The sequence below is a fragment of the Chiloscyllium plagiosum genome, chromosome 12 (genome assembly GCF_004010195.1).
Source record: "Chiloscyllium plagiosum isolate BGI_BamShark_2017 chromosome 12, ASM401019v2, whole genome shotgun sequence".
Classification (NCBI taxonomy): Eukaryota; Metazoa; Chordata; class Chondrichthyes; order Orectolobiformes; family Hemiscylliidae; genus Chiloscyllium; species Chiloscyllium plagiosum.
The window spans coordinates 49,582,047-49,599,500 of NC_057721.1; positions in this window are offsets into that span (position 1 = coordinate 49,582,047).

Here is a 17,454-nt window from a genome sequence, read left to right on the forward strand (position 1 = left end):
GCATGGATAGGATAAATAGACAAAGTCTTTTCCCTGGGGTCAGGGAGCCAGAACTAGAGGGCATAGGTTTAGGGTGAGAGGGGAAAGATATAAAAGAGACCTAAGGGGCAACTTTTTCACACAGAGGTTGGTACGTGTATGGAATGAGCTGCCAGAGGAAGTGGTGGAGGCTGGTACAATTGCAACATTTAAGAGTCATTTGGATGGGTATATGAATAGGAAGGGTTTGGAGGAATATGGGCTGGGTGCTGGCTGTTGGACTAGATTGCGTTGGGACATCTGGTCGGCATGGACGGGTTGGACCGCAGGGTCTGTTTCCATGCTGTACATCTCTATGACTCTATAAGAATAGATTTTTTTTGAAAGTGAAGATACTTTAGGGGAGATTTAATTGAGACTATTAAAATCCTGGAGGGCCCAGACTGGACAGGAAGGAACAGCTTCCTTTAGAGAGAGCAATAATAAGGGAAAATACAGTGAAAGTGCATGGCAGAATAATTAACTTTTATTTCTCTCTCCACACATGCTGGTGAATTTCTCCAATACTTTCTGTCTTTATTTGAGGAGAAAGTTTTTCACCCAGTTGATGATGGGGGTCTGTAAGCTCCACTTGAAAGAGTGATAAAGTCAGAAAGAGCTATCACATTTAACAAACACATGTAAATGCAACTGTAAGGCTGTAAGCTCGAAGGCCATGTATCTAAAGTTGGATTTAACTGAATAGATATTTTCAGAGGCTTCAGACATGCTAAGTAGTGGTGTGCCTTGAGGTTCAAGGTTTTGATGCTTTTCCTGACATCAAGGATAACATTTCACTGAAACCAAGATGGTTCAAAAGAAGTTAATTGGAGGATTTTGTTCAGCATAATGGGATGTCACATACATTACATGACAAAAGCAACTAAAATTCAAAAGCAATTTTTTTAGAGACTCTGGGATATGTGTTTCATTGGCCAGGCCGGCATCTATTGCTCATCCCTAGCTGCCCTTGAGAGCTGCGTTCTTAAACCACTGCAGTCCATGTGCTGTGGGTTGACCCACAAAGCCATTAGGAAGTGAATTCCAGGATTTTGACCCAGTGATAGTGAAGGAACAGTGACACATTTCCAAGTCAGGATGAAGAATGGCTTGGAGAGGAACTTGCAGATGATGGTGTTCCATATATCTGCTACCCGTGTCCTTCCAGATGGAATTGATCCTAGCTTGGAAGGTGCAGTGTGAGGAGCATTGGTGAATTTCTGTGATGTATCTTATATGTAGTACACTGACCGTCAGTGGTGGAGGGAGGCAATATTTTTGGATGTGGTGCCAATTAAGGTGGGCTGTTTTGCCTTGAATGGTGTAAAGCTTCCTAAATTTCTTTGGAGCTGCTTTAATCCAAGTGTGTGGTAAATATTCCTTCACATTCTTCACATGAATCTTGTAGGTGGTGGTCAGACTTTGGGGAATCAGGAGATGAATTACTCACTGCAGTATTCCTAGCCTCTGACCTGTTCTTGAAGCCACTGTATTTATATGGCTAGTCCAGTTGAGCTTCTGGGTCAGTGGTAACCCCCAAGATGTTGATATAGTGGATTCAGTGATGGCAATGTCATTGAGTCTCGTGGGGTGATGGTTAGATTGTTTCTTAATGGACATGGTCTTGACCTGGCATTTGTGTGGTGTGAATGTTACTTGCCATTTAATTTATTTTGAAGTACACTTGAATTTCCTGAGGACATATTGTGCTGAATTTCCCTGAGTCTTTCTGAGGACTGTTAGGTTTTTATTCCATCCTATTGTATGTCTCAGACAGGACACTCGAGCAGTTCAATAGATTCAAGAGGACATCCCTGTCATGTTGTGAAGTTCACCATTGTTAGCCAGGAATAAATGCTTACTGAGCAGGTGTAGTTATCATCTGATCAGGAGGAGGCTGCATAATGGGACAGAATGAACTCCAAAGACCCATGTAGTTTCACCATTATCACCCTAGACTGGACCAAGGTCTTCATTTGTTGAATGGTTACAGACTAAGGGTATAGAGAGATTTGCACTATTAGTCAATCTCACTGCAAGCAGAGTATCAGAATTTCTTCCAACACTGGCCCAGCAACTACTGCCATCTTCCTCCCAGTGTTTCTGAGGTAAGTGGGTAAGCAACAGAAGACAGAGAATAAGGATAACCTATTGGTCCCTGCTGTCCCACTTACAGGGAGCATGTAGAGAAGGAGTCACCTGTAACCTTTGCAGCGGAGACAGAAACATGTTCAGTTTCAGATTTTTCTAGATGCTGTCATGAAGAATAACAATTCCTTCTTTTGCATTACTAGTGCATACACAATACAGCTGTCTACCAGGAGTTCAGCGATGCTGTCAAAAGAGTTAACCTATTGGTATTTTAAAATAGGCATGTTCACAAAATATAAATCACAGTGATATTAATCACCGACTTGAAAGTTGGAAACTTAATGTTCTATTTTAATCCCTTCAGTTAAGAAAAATTCTTTCATGGGGTGTGGGTGTCACTGGCTAGGTCAGCATTTATTGTCCACACCAAAGGTATTGGTGAGCCATGTTCTTTAAACACTGTAGTCAACCCACATTGCTGTTGCACAGAGTCATCATCATTTACAGTTTTATTGAAATAATGAGTAATAACAAACAATAATCTTTCCTACTACAGATGATCGGAATCTGAAACCAAAATAGAAATTGTTGGAGATGTTCACCAGGTCTGGCAGCAGCTGTGTAGAGAAAACCAGTGTTAACATTTCTAGTCCAATGGCCCTTCATCAGAACTGAAAACGGCTGGAAAAGAGTATTTATTTATGCTGATGATGTGGGATGATGGGGTGCCATGGTAGTGGGGTGGGAGGGAGGAGACAAATTGAGTATATTGAAATGGTGCTTAGAAACAGGAAGAAGAGAAAAAAGGAATAGGCAAGCACCAAGATTGCTGATGGTAAGCTGAGAGAGATAAATGCTAGGTTGGATACTAACAACAAGTGTAAATTGTTGAAAATGTGTTGGCTGTTTTTGGAGCAACACATACAAACAGGACCTAGCAGTGTGGAGATGGGTAACAAACATGGAGGAGGGTGTTAACACACTGAGATAGTTAAACTCAATGTTGAGTCCTGAAGACGGTAAGGTACCTAGGCAAAAGATAATGTGTTATTCCACCAGCTTTCATTGAGCCTCGCTGGAACATCACAATAGGTTTGAGACAGAAATGTCGCCGTGGGAAGATGATGGTTTATTGAGATGGTGAGCAACTGGAAGCTAGGGGTTATTTTCACAGATAGAGCTTAGGTGTTCCTCAAAACAGTCACCCTGTCTGTGTTTCCTCACCCCATTGTAGAAGAGATCACATTGTGAACAGCAAATACAGTGTTGACTGAATGAATGACAGGTAAATCACTGCTTCATTTGGGAGATCTGTCTGGGGCCTTGGATAGTGAGGAGGAAGGAAGTAAATGTACAAATGCTACACCTTCTGCAATTGCATAGGAAGGTGCTGTGGTGATATGGAGGGATGTTGGGAGTTGAGGAGTGGAGGAAACCTGGAGTAAGATGTCCCTGTGGAAGGCTGACAGGGAGGAGAGGGGAATATGTGTCTTGATGATGGCATCCTGCTGGAGGATGCAGAAATGACAGATTCTGATCCTTTGAATGTGGAGACTGGTGGGATGGAAAGTGAGGACAAAGGGGCCCTATCTTTGTTGTAGGAAGGATGGGAAATGGTGAGGATAGAAGTGAGGGAAATGGGTTGGACCCACCTGAGGCCCCCATCAACCATGGTAGCACGGAATCCTCAGTTGAGAAAAAGATAAATGTTTTGTTTTTCTGTCCTGTCCTGAAGAAGAATCACATTCAATTCAAAACAGTACTTCATTTTCTCTCTCCCCAGATGCTGCCAGGCCTGATGAGTATTTCCAACACTTTATATTTCAGGTTTACAGAATCCGCAGTATATTGCTTTTATATCAATTGGCTCTGATCTAAAACTGAGCTATCAAGCTTTATAAATAGAGCATTGGGGTGGTCTTCTATGTTAAAGGCACAACTTAAGTATAAGGTATTGGTGTGGTGACATATTGACATTTGACATCAGTTTGGTGCAATGCTATATTTAAATCATAATTAATACACTGTTCTTTACCTTTTCTCATTATAATTAAAGACAATAAGCTTCAAATTCCATTCTTATGGTAAAAGAAAGATTTGGCAGAGATTGGAAGAACAGTCATCTTGTTTGAGACTGTCTGTAGCCAGTGAATGACATTTTGCTTGAAAATTATTTTTAACTGAAATCAGTCAAAGGAAAAGTTGCAGAGCATTGCTTGACAGTTGATCTGTCCAATTCCCATGCAAATGTGAACTTCATACAGGTTTCCAAGTCATTACTATTTGCCTGTTTGCATCTCTTGCTTCCTGCTTGTGTTATGATCTCTGTAGAGACCAAACTTTAAAAAGAGACTTGAATTGCCAGTGATCAACTTAAAGGGATTACATGACAAGACTTCAAGTTCTAAGACTTTTACTGCAATAAATAATTAACATTGAGGGGGAAGCAGTGACATAATGATAATGTCTATCACCAGACGAGTAATCCAGAGGCATAAACTTATTATCTGGGGGGAACACCTCAAATCCCAAGATGGCAGCTAATGGAATTTAAATCCAATTAATAATAAATCTCACCCAGTCAGGCTGGCTTATGACTCCAGAGCCCAGTACTCTGATTGATTCTTTCCTGCCGTCTACAGCGATGGCAGGAAGCCAGGAAGTGCAACATCAGTTAAACACTACTCAGTTGGTAAGTAGTGCTGTACGCTACAGAGAAATTGTTGTTTTATTCCATGTGTGTTCTGCCCATAGGGAGGTCCTCAGCTCATTGGCTACTGAGCAGGAGAAAGGCTGGACATATTGTAGCAAGCAAATCACTTGATTCTTTTGACCACCAGCATCTACAAGGCACAAGTCAGGAGCATGATGGAATACTCTCCATGTACCTGAATGAGTACAACTTATTCTATGATTAACAGTCTAACAGTAATACCACCCAGCCATTGCTTTTGTTCACTTTTAAGAAAAGAGAGAAGCAAGGGTGGCATGGTGCTCAATGGTTAGCACTGCTGCCTCACAGCACCAGGGACCCAGGTTTGATTCCACCCTTAAGCGACTATCTGTGTGGTGTTTGCACTTTTTCCCTGTGCCTGTGGGGGTTTCCTCCCACAGTCCAAAGATGTTCAGGTTAGGTGGATTGGCCATGCTAAATTGCCATCAAGATTAGAGTGGTGCTGGAAAAGCACAGCAGATCAGGCAGCATCTGAGGAGCAAGAAATTCGACGTTTTGGGCAAAAGCCCTTCATCCTCCCTGATGAAGGGCTTTTGCCCGAAAGGTTGATTTTCCTGCTCCTCAGGTGCTGCCTGACCTACTGTGCTTTTCCAGCATCATTCTAACCTTGACTCTAATCTTCAGCATCTACCCACTTCTGCCATGCTAAATTGCCCCATAGTGTCCAGTGATGTGCAGGTTAGGTGGATTACCCATGGCAAATGTAAGGGTAGGGGGCTGAGTCTGAGTAGGATGCTTTTTGGAGAGTCAGTGTGGACTCAATGGGCTGACTGGCTTGCTTCCACACTGTAGAGAATCTATGATTAACTCCAATAACACTCAGGAAGCTCAATATCATCCACTAAATTCAAGGATTGTAATAAATGCCCAGGCCATTATCAACAATTGCTAGATAACAACAATTTCTATTGCAGCACTGAAGTGGTTTTTGGATTCTCCCATTTCCCATTTCCTGCATCATACACTTCTGCTGAGACAGTTCTTTATTTCTCTGGTTACCTTCCAAGTTCTAAACTTGCATCTGCAATTTTAATGCAATGTTCCTGGAAATATGCTGTCAGCCTATTGGATCAATTTATTCCTCATCAATGTCACTGTCCCTGAGCTATTCTTTACTTCTATTACTTCTTTCTTTTCAGTACAGGGGAAAAATTTTTTTTTCAAAATCTCAATCCCTTCAAATCATAAGTGAACCTGACACAATTAAAAAGATAATTCATGCAAGATGAAATTCGGGGAATGAGATTGCTATGGAATTGATGAAATTCTTTTTATAGCCATGCAGGATTTGAAAGAAATCATCACGATTGCAATTCAAAAGACCATATGTTACTGATTAGTTGAACTGTTCTTGTAGTTTGCACTATACATGGTGTGAGAGATGCTTGCAGCTGTAGTTTTAAAGCATACTTTCTGGATGATTATGTTTAGAATTTGATCTTATTACTGTCAAAAGGCACAATAGCCAGTGCAAGCTGTTAAGATGTTGATTATTTTGTTTACTATTCAGGAAGTGTTCACTCATTGGACATTTTTAAACTGCTTATTTGTTCAAACTATTGAATTATTCAAACTCCTTGGAGAGAAAAAGGCTGAGGGGAGCTCAGATAGAGATTTTCAAATACATGAGTGGGCTGAATAGAGTAGATAGGGAAATGTTCTTTTCAATTGTAAAAAAAACAAGAACAAAATAGATTTAAAGTGATGTGCAAAAGAAGCAAGGGTGAGGAAGAACTTTTTCACTCAGTGAGGACGCACTGCCTGAAAATGTGGTGGAGACAGTTTCAACTGAGGCATTCAGAGAGGTGGTGGATAATTATTTGGATAACAATAATGAGGAAGGGGCTGGGGAGAAAGCAGGAAATTGGTAGTAAGTCACGATGCTTGTTTCATAAGCTGATGCAGATGCAATGGGTCAAATGGCTTCCTGCCATACTGTAACTCTTCTGTAGGTCAGGGCAGCACAGTGACTCAGTAGTTAGCACTGCTGCCTCTTAGTGGCAGGGACCCAGGTTGAATTCCAGCCTTGGGTGACTGTCTGTGTGGAGGTTGCACATTCTCCCCGTGTCTGCATGAGTTTTCTCCCACAATCCAAAGATATGCAGCTTAGGTACATTGGCCATGCTAAGTTGACCATAGTCTTCAGTCAGGGGAAATGTAGAGTAACAGGATAGGGGCAGGGGTCTGGGAAGGTTACTCTGCAGAGGTCGGTGTGGAAATGTTGGGCCAAATGGCCTGTTTGCACATTGTAGGGATGTGTTATATTCTGCAACAATTGAGGCCATCTAGGGAAACGGATGTTTGACCATCTTCCTTGATCTCCTCCACTACTGTCCAGATGACCTTATGCTACTGCCTGGATATAGGATGTCAATGCTCTCTCCAATTCTTGGCCAGGTTAATATTTGAACTTTGGTGCATGTACTCTAATAGGTTTAACCAGATTCACTTTTCAAAAATCTCCCACAGTTCCTTGCAGCCACAATGTACTATAATTCTTCTTTCCGAGGTCCAAGCAGCCTTAAGTAGTAGGGCCCACTGCTGATGCATGCAGTACATGAACATTGCAGATCCCACTAAATGTATACATCTATCACTTAGAATAACAGGCAGCACCAATTTAATGCACTGCCTGCATGGATAATTGATCATCACACCTATTTTAATCAGTGCCAGCCGATTTCATTCTCAATCATTTACTATTAAAATCTATAAATTTCTTATTGGAAGCATATTAGATTAGATTCCCTACAGTGTGGAAATAGGCCCTTCAACCCAACCAGTCCACACCAACCCTCTGAAGAGTAACCCACCCAGACCATTTCCCTCTAACTAATGCACTTAACACTATGGGCAATTTACCATGGTCAATTCACCTGACTTGCACATCTTTGGACTGTGGGAAGAAACTGGAGTACCTGGAGGAAACCCACACAGACGTGGGGAGAATGTTCAAACACCACACAGACAGTCACCCAAGGCTGGAATCGAACCTGGGACCCAGGTACTGTGAGGCAGCAGTGCTAACCACTGAGCCACCATGCTGCCCAACAACCAAACGATCCTCCAATGTCCAATCACGATCCAGCCATGATCTCCACTAGCTCTGATGACTCGCAACTCGACACCCGTCCTGATAAGAACAGACACTTGATCTCAGCCAAAAGGCCGAGAAGTGACAAACACATAAGTGAAGCAAGCTAAAGAGTCAGTTATATTGGGGGTAAATGTTGTGATGCTAATCACATTGGGAATGTTTACTTTTTGTCATGACCCTGTTGGGAAGAGAGTGAACATAGAACATAAATCATAAAACAGAACAGTACAGAGCATTACAGGCCTTTCGGCCCTCGATGTAGTGCCAACCTTTTATCTACTCTAAAATCAGGATAACCTACATCCCTTCATTTTACTATCTTCTATGTGTTTATCCAAGTGTTGCCTAAATGTCTCTAATGTATCTGACTCTACTACCACTGCTGGCAGTGCATTCTACGAACCCATTACTCTGTGTAAAGAACTTACCTCTTGACAGCTCCCCTAAATCTTCCTCCAATCACCTTAAAATTATACCCCGTCATGATAGCCATTTCCAGCCTGGGGAAAGGTCTCTGGCTATCCACTCTATCTATGCATGTGATCATCTTGTACTCCTCTATCAAGTCGCCTCTTATGTTTCTTCGCTTGAATAAGAAAAGTCCGAGGTCCCTCAACCTTTCTTCATAAGACATGCCCCCCAGTCCAGGCAGCACTGTGGTAAACCTCCACTGCACCCTCTCTAAAGCTTCCACATCTTTCCTTTAATGAGGCGACCAGAACTGAACACAGTATTCCATGTGTGGTCTAACCAGGGGTCTACAGAGCTGCAGCATAACCTCACGGCTCTTAAAACTTAATCCAGCTGTTAATGAAAGCCAACACATCAAACACCTTCTTGACAACCCTATCAACTTAGCTGGCAACTTTGAGGGACCTATGGATATTCAAAGTTTGTGCGAAGATTTGTAGCTCGGGTGCTCATTGCTGTGGTTCTGTTCGCCGAGCTGGAAGTTTTTGTTGCAAACGTTTCGTCCCCTGGCTAGGTGACATCATCAGTGCTTGGGAGCCTCCTGCGAAGCGCTTCTTTGATGTTTCCTCCGGTGTTTATAGTGGTCTGTCCCTGCCGCTTCCGGTTGTCAGTTTCAGCTGTCCGCTGTAGTGGTTGGTATATTGGGTCCAGGTCGATGTGTTTGTTGATGGAGTTTGTGGATGAATGCCATGCCTCTAGGAATTCCCTGGCTGTTCTCTGTCTGGCTTGCCCTATGGTAGTAGTGTTGTCCCAGTCGAATTCATGTTGCTTGTTGTCTGCGTGTGTGGCTACTTAGGATAGCTGGTCGTGTCGTTTCGTGGCTAGTTGATTTTCATGTATGCGGATTGTTAGCTGTCTTCCTGTTTGTCCTATGTAGTGTTTTGTGCAGTCCTTGCATGGAGTCCTGCGACCCCTAGGACTCATAACGGCACACAAACCTACAGCCACGCTCAGACAACAACTCACCAGAACAAAGGACCCGATACCCGACATGAGCAAAACTAATGTAGTGTACAAAATCCCATGCAAGGACTGCACTAAACACTATATAGGACAGGCAACATGAATTCGACTGGGACAACACTACTATCATAGTGCAAGCCAGACAGAGAACAGCCAGGGAATTCCTAGAGGCATGGCATTCATCCACAAACTCCATCAACAAACACATCGACCTGGACCCAATATACCAACCACTACAGCGGACAGCTGAAACTGACAACCGGAAGCGGCAGGGACAGACCACTATAAACACCGGAGGAAACATCAAAGAAGCGCTTCGCAGGAGGCTCCCAAGCACTGATGATGTCGCCTAGCCAGGGGACGAAACGTTTGCAACAAAAACTTCCAGCTCGGCGAACAGAACCACAGCACCTATGGATATGGACCCGTAAGATCCCTCTGTTTCTCCACACTACCACGAATCCTGCCTTTAATCCTGTATTCTGTATTCAAATTTGACCTTCCAAAGTGAATCACTTCACACTTTTCCAGGTTGAACTCCATCTGCCACCTATCAGCTCAGTTCTGAGTCCTATTACAACCGCCAACAGCCCTCCTCACTATCTACCACTCCAGCAATCTTCGTGTCATTGGCAAACGTACTAACCCACCCTTCTACTTCCTCATCCAAAATATTTATAAAAATCACAAAGAGCAGAGGTCCCAGAACAGATTCCTGTGAACACCACTGGTCAACAAGCTCCAAGCTGAATACTTTCCATCAACCACCACCCTCTGTCTTCTATGGGCCAGCCAGTTCTGCATCCAGATTCGCAGATTTCCCCGAATCCCATGCCTCCTACTTTCTGAATGCGCCTATCATATGAACCTTATCAAATGGTCTCCTTCCTATCGGAAAGGTGTTGTGAAACTTGAAAGGGTTCAGAAAAGATTTACAAGTATGTTGCCAGGGTTGGAGGATTTGAGCTACAGGGAGAGGCTGAACAGGCTGGGCCTGTTTTCCCTGGAGCATCGGAGGCTGAGGGGTGACCTTATAGAGGTTTACAAAATCATGAGGAGCATGAATAGGATAAATAAACAAAGTCTCTTCCCTGGGTTGGGAGAACTAGAGGGCATAGGTTTAGGGTGAGAGGGGAAAGATATAAAAGATATAAAGGGGCAACTTGTTCACACAGAGGGTGGTATATGTATGGAATGAGCTGCCAGAGGAAGTGGTGGAGGCTGGTACAATTGCAACATTTAAGAGGCATTTGGATGGGTATATGAATAGGAAGGGTTTGGAGGGATATGGGCCAGGTGCTGGCAGTGGGACTAGATTGGGTTGGGATATCGGGTTGACATGGACGGGTTGGACTGAAGAGCCTGTTTCCATGCTGTACATCTCTATGACTCTATGACTCTAACTGCCTTGCTAAAATCCATGTACACCACATTCACTTATCTACTTTCAATTTGTTTTGTCACATCCTCAAATAATTCAATAAGGTTTCTGATGCATGTGGGTCGGTGTGGACTTGTTGGGCCAAAGGGCCTGTTTCCACACTGTAATGTAATATAATGTAATCTAATCTAATAACGTGCCCCTCACAAAGCCACGCTGACTGTCTCTAATCAAACTATGGTTTTCCAAGTAATCATGAACCCTGTCTCTCAGAATCGTCTCCAATACTTTACCACCACTGACTTGAGACTGACGGGTCTGTAATTCCCAAAATTATCCCTATTCCCTTTCTTGAAAAGGGAATAACATTTGCCACCCTCCAATCAACTACACTACTCCACTGGACAGTGATGACACAAAGATCATCACTAAAGGTGCAGCAATCTCTTCCCTCACTTCCTGTAGCAACCTAGGGTATATCCCATCTGGCCCAGGAGATTTATCTATCCTCATGATTTTCAAAATTTTCAGCACATCCTTCTTCTTAACATCAACCTGTTCAAGCTTATCAGTCTGTTTCATGCTGTCCTCAGAAACGTCAAGGTCAAACCCTGCTAGGTCATGAATGGTTACAAATGTATAAATAACCAATTAAATAACCAAGATGAATTAATTGTCTGACTTTTAGGCTCTCTAATACTAAAGAAACTCACACAAATTTAACAATAATCAAATAAATCTTATTTATTATGAACAAGCTTACTACTTAACCAGTGACCAAGTAGACTTTTAGCTACTCCTATAAAACTTAAATTGTATCTCATTTAAATCTAACATGCATACATTTATTCATAAATAGGACAGACAAGACAGCTCTGCAGAAATATCATAGGTGGAAAACATAGGCAAAAAGTAACAAATTCTGTGTATCTAGATCTCAAAACACAAACAGTGGAATGAGGCAACTTTCTCGCAGTTTTTTTGGTTTTTGGTGATGATGCCATGTTCATGTTGACTGTAAGGCTATAGAAAATCCTCATTTTGGTGGCTAGTCAGTTAGACCTAGGTCTTTGTTTGAGCTAGAAGTTCTTTGAAGAGTCTTTGAATGTTGTGTTCTCACTCACAAAGGTTGAGAAAGAGAGAGACCTATATTGGCTTGAGGGCTTCCTAGAGATCGGAGTTCAACTCTCCCTTCTCAGATCTGTGATAAACTGCAACGTAAAAATCAAAATGTTGTTCCTAGACAGGCTTTCAACCCAAAGGCATCTAGTGTCAGTTAGTTTTACAAAAATATCAAATTCAGCTCCTCCAGAAATAACAGGATGTTGAGAAAGTAGTAAGCGAACACCACACAGTTCCGTTTTTGAATTTGGAGTTTCACAAAAACACATAACTGGTACATCCTCTGCAACACAGCTGTGTCTAAACTTCTGTTTTTCCCAGTTTATATTCCAAAGCATATATGTAGTTTTTAACATCTTGATAAGTATCCCAGAAAATTTCTGTGGGGTTTTTGGGGACAGGTCCAGGACAGGACAAAATGTCTCATCGATGTAATGATAGTTTCTAATTTTAAACACATTGCTTTTCTGAATAATTTGTTTGCAAGAAATGCAACCTTATAAATTCTGTTCTGCTGGACCTTTATTAAAAGACTTCAACATTTTGGTGAAAATTGTTGCCGATAACTAAATGCATAATTTATGTGTTTTGGACAGATAACATTTTAGTTTTGGGATTAAATTTAAATATGATTAATATAGACTTTAATTGAGAATCTGGTAAACAACTCTGAATGAATTAAGTACAATTCAAACATGGAAACTTTTCAGTTCCAAACTGAGATTCTATTTTGTTGCTGGTAGTAAGAATTATCGATGTGTAGGATTATAAAGGCTAATTGGCATCTATCTGGAGGAACCATTTTTCCTCAAGGCATTCAGAAAATGCTTTGCAGTTTGAGTAAGCTGGGGTAGGATTTCAATCATTCATGTAGATTCCCCAGAGCAAAGAAACTAAAAGAAACTTGCAAACATTACGTTTCTTGATGCTACCAGCATCTTTGGAAAGAGAGTCATTAACTCCGTTAGAAATGTACATTATTCATGAATGTCCTGGATCAAAGAGTTGTTTTGAAGATTAAAGATTTATATTTCTATTGGGAATTTCTCAACTATGCCACTTTACTATGAAGATAGGTTATCCAGGAAAGTGCATTTTCTGTATTTTTGATCTGTCTCTGTTTTCTCACTGAAAACAAACTCCTTGGAGTTAGGCAGAGAATCTGCCAGGAACTGGAAAAAGCAGCTGTAGAACCAAGAATTTCTCACTGTGGGAACAGACTGGGAGAAGCTGTCAGTCTGTCCAAGCCAGGACAAGTAATCTAGAGGTCACTGGAATCCAGGGGACCATGGATACTCCTGACACGTAAATTGCTTGAGATCTAATGCAGTAAGCTGAGCAGCCAACAGTCCTGAAGGAAAGTTAGATGGTCATTTAGCCAATTGCTGATGGGAGGATGCCCAAGAAACCTGGGGCATGGAGAATGGCTGAAACACTGAGGAGAAATTAAAGTGAATTTCAAAGTGTGGTTTAGTCCAGAAGGCAAAGTGGATCAAGCCTCTTGAGTGGATTCCAACCTTTAGGTGGAATTACGAAGTAAAAAAGGAATTTAATTTATTCTCTGACTCTTGACGAATTCTAGTGTTAAGTTATTGGAATTATGGAGCCCTGAGGTCTACAGTACAGGCAAAGGCCTTTCGGCTTCGGCTCATCAATTCTGCACTTGTCAAAAACAAGCACCTAACTATTCTAATCCCATTTGGGTAATTGGCCCAAAAATAATTTTCCTCACATTCTCCCGAAACTTTCTGCCCCTTCCCTTAAATCTACGCCCTTGTTCACTGATCTCTCCATCAAGGAGAATATTTCCCTTCTGGCCTACCCAGTCAAGGTTCTGTTCATAACGAAAACTCTCCAGCCCAGGCAATGTCCTGGTAAATATCTGCTGCACTTTCTCCAGTGCAATTACATCCCTCCTATAATATGGATTTCTGAACTGCACGCAATACTCAAGCTGTAGTCTCACCAATGTTTTATACAGTTGCAGTATGACCTCCCTACTCTATGCCTCGGATAATGAGAGCAAGTATCCTATGTTTTCTTAACCACTTTATCTATCTATCCTGCTATCTTAAGGAACCAGTGGTCTTGCACAACAAAGCATGTCTGAACCTTGGTGCTTCCCAGGGACCTACCATTCATCATGTATTCCCTTGCCTTGTTTGATTTGCCCAATTGAATCATCTCACACTTATCTGGATTGAATTCCATTTACCACTAATCAAGGAATGGCATGGTGTCTCAGTGGTTAGCACTGCTGCCTCACAGTGTCAGGGGCCCAGGTTCAATTCCAGCCTTGAGCGACTGTCTGTGCAGAGTTTGCATGTTGGCTGTGTGGATTTGCTCTTGTTTCCTCCACACTCCAAAGATTTGCAGGCCAGGTGAATTGGCCAAACTAAATGCCCATAGCATTCAGGGATGTGTAGGTTAGGTGCAGTCGTTAGGGGAATTGATCTGGGTGGGTTACTCATCAGAGGGTCAATGTGGGCATGTTGGGCCAAATCGCCTATTTCCACACTGTAGGGATTCTAAAAAAAGATTTGTATTACTTGTATATATACAGCGATGGTTTATTACTGTCTAAAAGTAAGAAATCTAGGGGTGTGATTCAATCATTTAATGACTAAGAGTTAAAGTTTGTTTTTTAGGCATTAATGATCTTTACACAGGTTCTGACAAAATATTGTGGCATCGATTAACTTCAACATAAATATCATTGTCAGCATCATGTATCAGACTCAGTTGGAATTGTACAGAGCAGGTCACACAGGATGCTGAAAGGCTTGACCTTTAAACATTGCTATGTATTGATATGAGGCATGAGCCTTACCTTCTGATGATCATTTGCACGCAGCCACTTCAGAAACTACCCATCTAATTACCATGGTGACCCAGCTTTTGAACAGCTCCCTTCTGCATCATTTAGCATTGACATGCCTCGTGCAGTGGGTAGGCAGGCTTTCAGTAATTGTTTTGACCATCTGGAAATTTTCTGACAAAAGATATGTTGCAAATGTTACAGCTGTTGTCTGACTGTCTTGCTGGATGCATCATACTCTGAAAAGGGTGCTTTGAAAAACCTTTTTAAATTTGTAAACAAAGACATGTTGCAATGATATAAATCATATTGAAATACATCATTATGTTGGGTTGCACTGCTGGCCAGTTAACACTGTCAGCTACAAAGGGAGCTATGGGAGATGGGATAACATTTGGCACGCTCACTTGTTCCATCCTCCATAAACCAGAAGTTATCCAAAAACCCTGCTGCTATATTCCAGTTCATCCTAAGCCCTATTCACCTATCACTCTATACCTTCAATAACTGCCAGTCAAGCATCACCTTCATTTTAAAATATTCACCCTAGTTTTCAATCCCTTCCTAATCCCCTCTACCCCAACATCTCTGAGACACCTACACTCCTACAATTTTTCCCATTGAGAACGCTCAATGTTAATTGCTCCACCTTCAGTACCTTAGCCCTATCCTCTGGAATTCCCTGTCTGCAACTCTCTATCTTGTTTCTCCTTTCAAGACACTGCTTAGTACCAACATCTTTAACCAAGCTTTTGGTCATCTGACTTATTGGACAGAATTGAATGCCATCCTGAGGCGAGTTGAGAGGCGGGGGGCAGGATGTGATCAGGCAAGAGGTTGCAGGGTGAACATTCTGCCATCCTCCCATTTCCCTCTCATCAAGTCCGCATTGGGAAACTTCTGGGTGTTCCTCCTGACTGGAGGCTAAGTGGCCACGTAAGGGTCTCGTCTACCACTGATGTTTTCAACCAGTGGCAGCTGACAGACCCCATCAACCAGGGAGATCAAAGAACCAGGCAGGGTTTGCCAGTGGGCTTGGATTTGTACCTCATCAATAGACCTGATAGTGGGAAGAGGTGAGAGGATTAACTCTATTGGAAACCATTTCCCTTCCCTTGATATTGACACTGCTCTGCCCTCGCCATCAATACCCTCCTGAACCCTCATCCTGTGCATACACAGCTCTTGGGGATTGCCAAGCTAAGTCCCAATGCAATGCCTATTGCTCCTGGTGACACTGCTGCCACTGGACAGCTGCCAACCTCTAACTGGCTGATGGTACTCAGGGAAGCATTTTCATGCAGGTTGTGACTGCATTGCGGGGGAGATCCATGGCTGTTCAGTTTCCAGAGAAAGGTAACTGGTGACTCTATACAGCTCCTGAACTAATTTCTGCTCAATACCTCCATTTTATTTTACAACCCCACCACCATCTTCACATATATTGATGGGAGTCGTAAATTCTGTCCCATGTTTTGTTTTAACAATTATTTCATACCTTTTGCATTAAGAGTCAACCTCAGTACTCTAAGTCTGGAATCACATCTAGGCCAGACAAGGTCAGGATGACAAACGTTCCTTCACTAAAGGCCATTGGTGAATCAGATGTATTTTAACAATGTTTCCATGGGGATTAACTGACCAACTGGATTCAGATTTTACCACCTGCTGTGGTGGGATTCAAACTCATGTCCCTAGCCTGAGTCCCTGAATTACCAGCCCAATGACAATCCCACTATGTCACTGCTTCTTCCTGCCAGTTTCTTTCTCAATGTTTTCTCCAATTCCACCTTTGCGGGCATCTTCCCAACTGCTTTCTCTAATTTTTGGGTTCAGCAGCAAGGGACCGATGGTAGATGGCCTTGTCTATTGTTGGTAAGTGTTCTTTAGGAAATGAGCTCCCAACATATACAGGCTTCTGAAAGTACAGCCAGTGATTTGGAACTAATCAGCATCCTCAATCCAAAAACCACAGCATTGCTGGTTAGCAAAATGGAAAATATCAAAGTAGTGCTCTGAATTTAGATTTTGTTTCGATAAGAGGCATTTTTTTTTTTTAAATTCACTTGTGGAATGTGACTGGCCAGCATTTATTGCCTGTGCCAAGTTCCCCTCAAGAAGGTGGTAGTGGTGAGCTACCTTCTTGAACCACTTCAATCCACCTGCTGTGGCTTGACTCACAATGCCCTGAGGGAGAGAATTCCAGGATTTTGACCCAGTGACAGTGAAGGAACGGGGATATATTTTCAAGTCAGGATGATGAGTGACCTGGAGAAGAACTTACAGGTGGTGGTGTTCCCATGTATCTGCTGCTCTTGTCCTTCTAGATGGAATTAGTCTTGAGTTTGGAAGCTGCTGTCTAAGAATCTTTGATGATTTTCTGCAACTTGTAGATAGTAAACACTGCTGCTTCTGAGTTTCGGTGGTGGAGGGAGTGGATGCTTGTGGATGGGTGCCAATCAAGTGGGCTGCTTTCTCCAGGATAGTGTCAAGCTTCTTAATTGTTGCTGGAGCTGCACTAAGCATATGGGGAATATTTTATCTCGCTACTATCTTCTGGATTAGTGGTGCTGGAAGAGCACAGCAGTTCAGGCAGCATCCGAGGAGCAGTAAATTTGACGTTTCGGGCAAAAGCCCTTCATCAGGATGCTGCCTGAACTGCTGTGCTTTTCCAGCACCTCTAATCCAGAATCTGGTTTCCAGCATCTGCAGTCATTGTTTTTACCCATCTCACTACTATCTTATGTCTTGTAGATGGT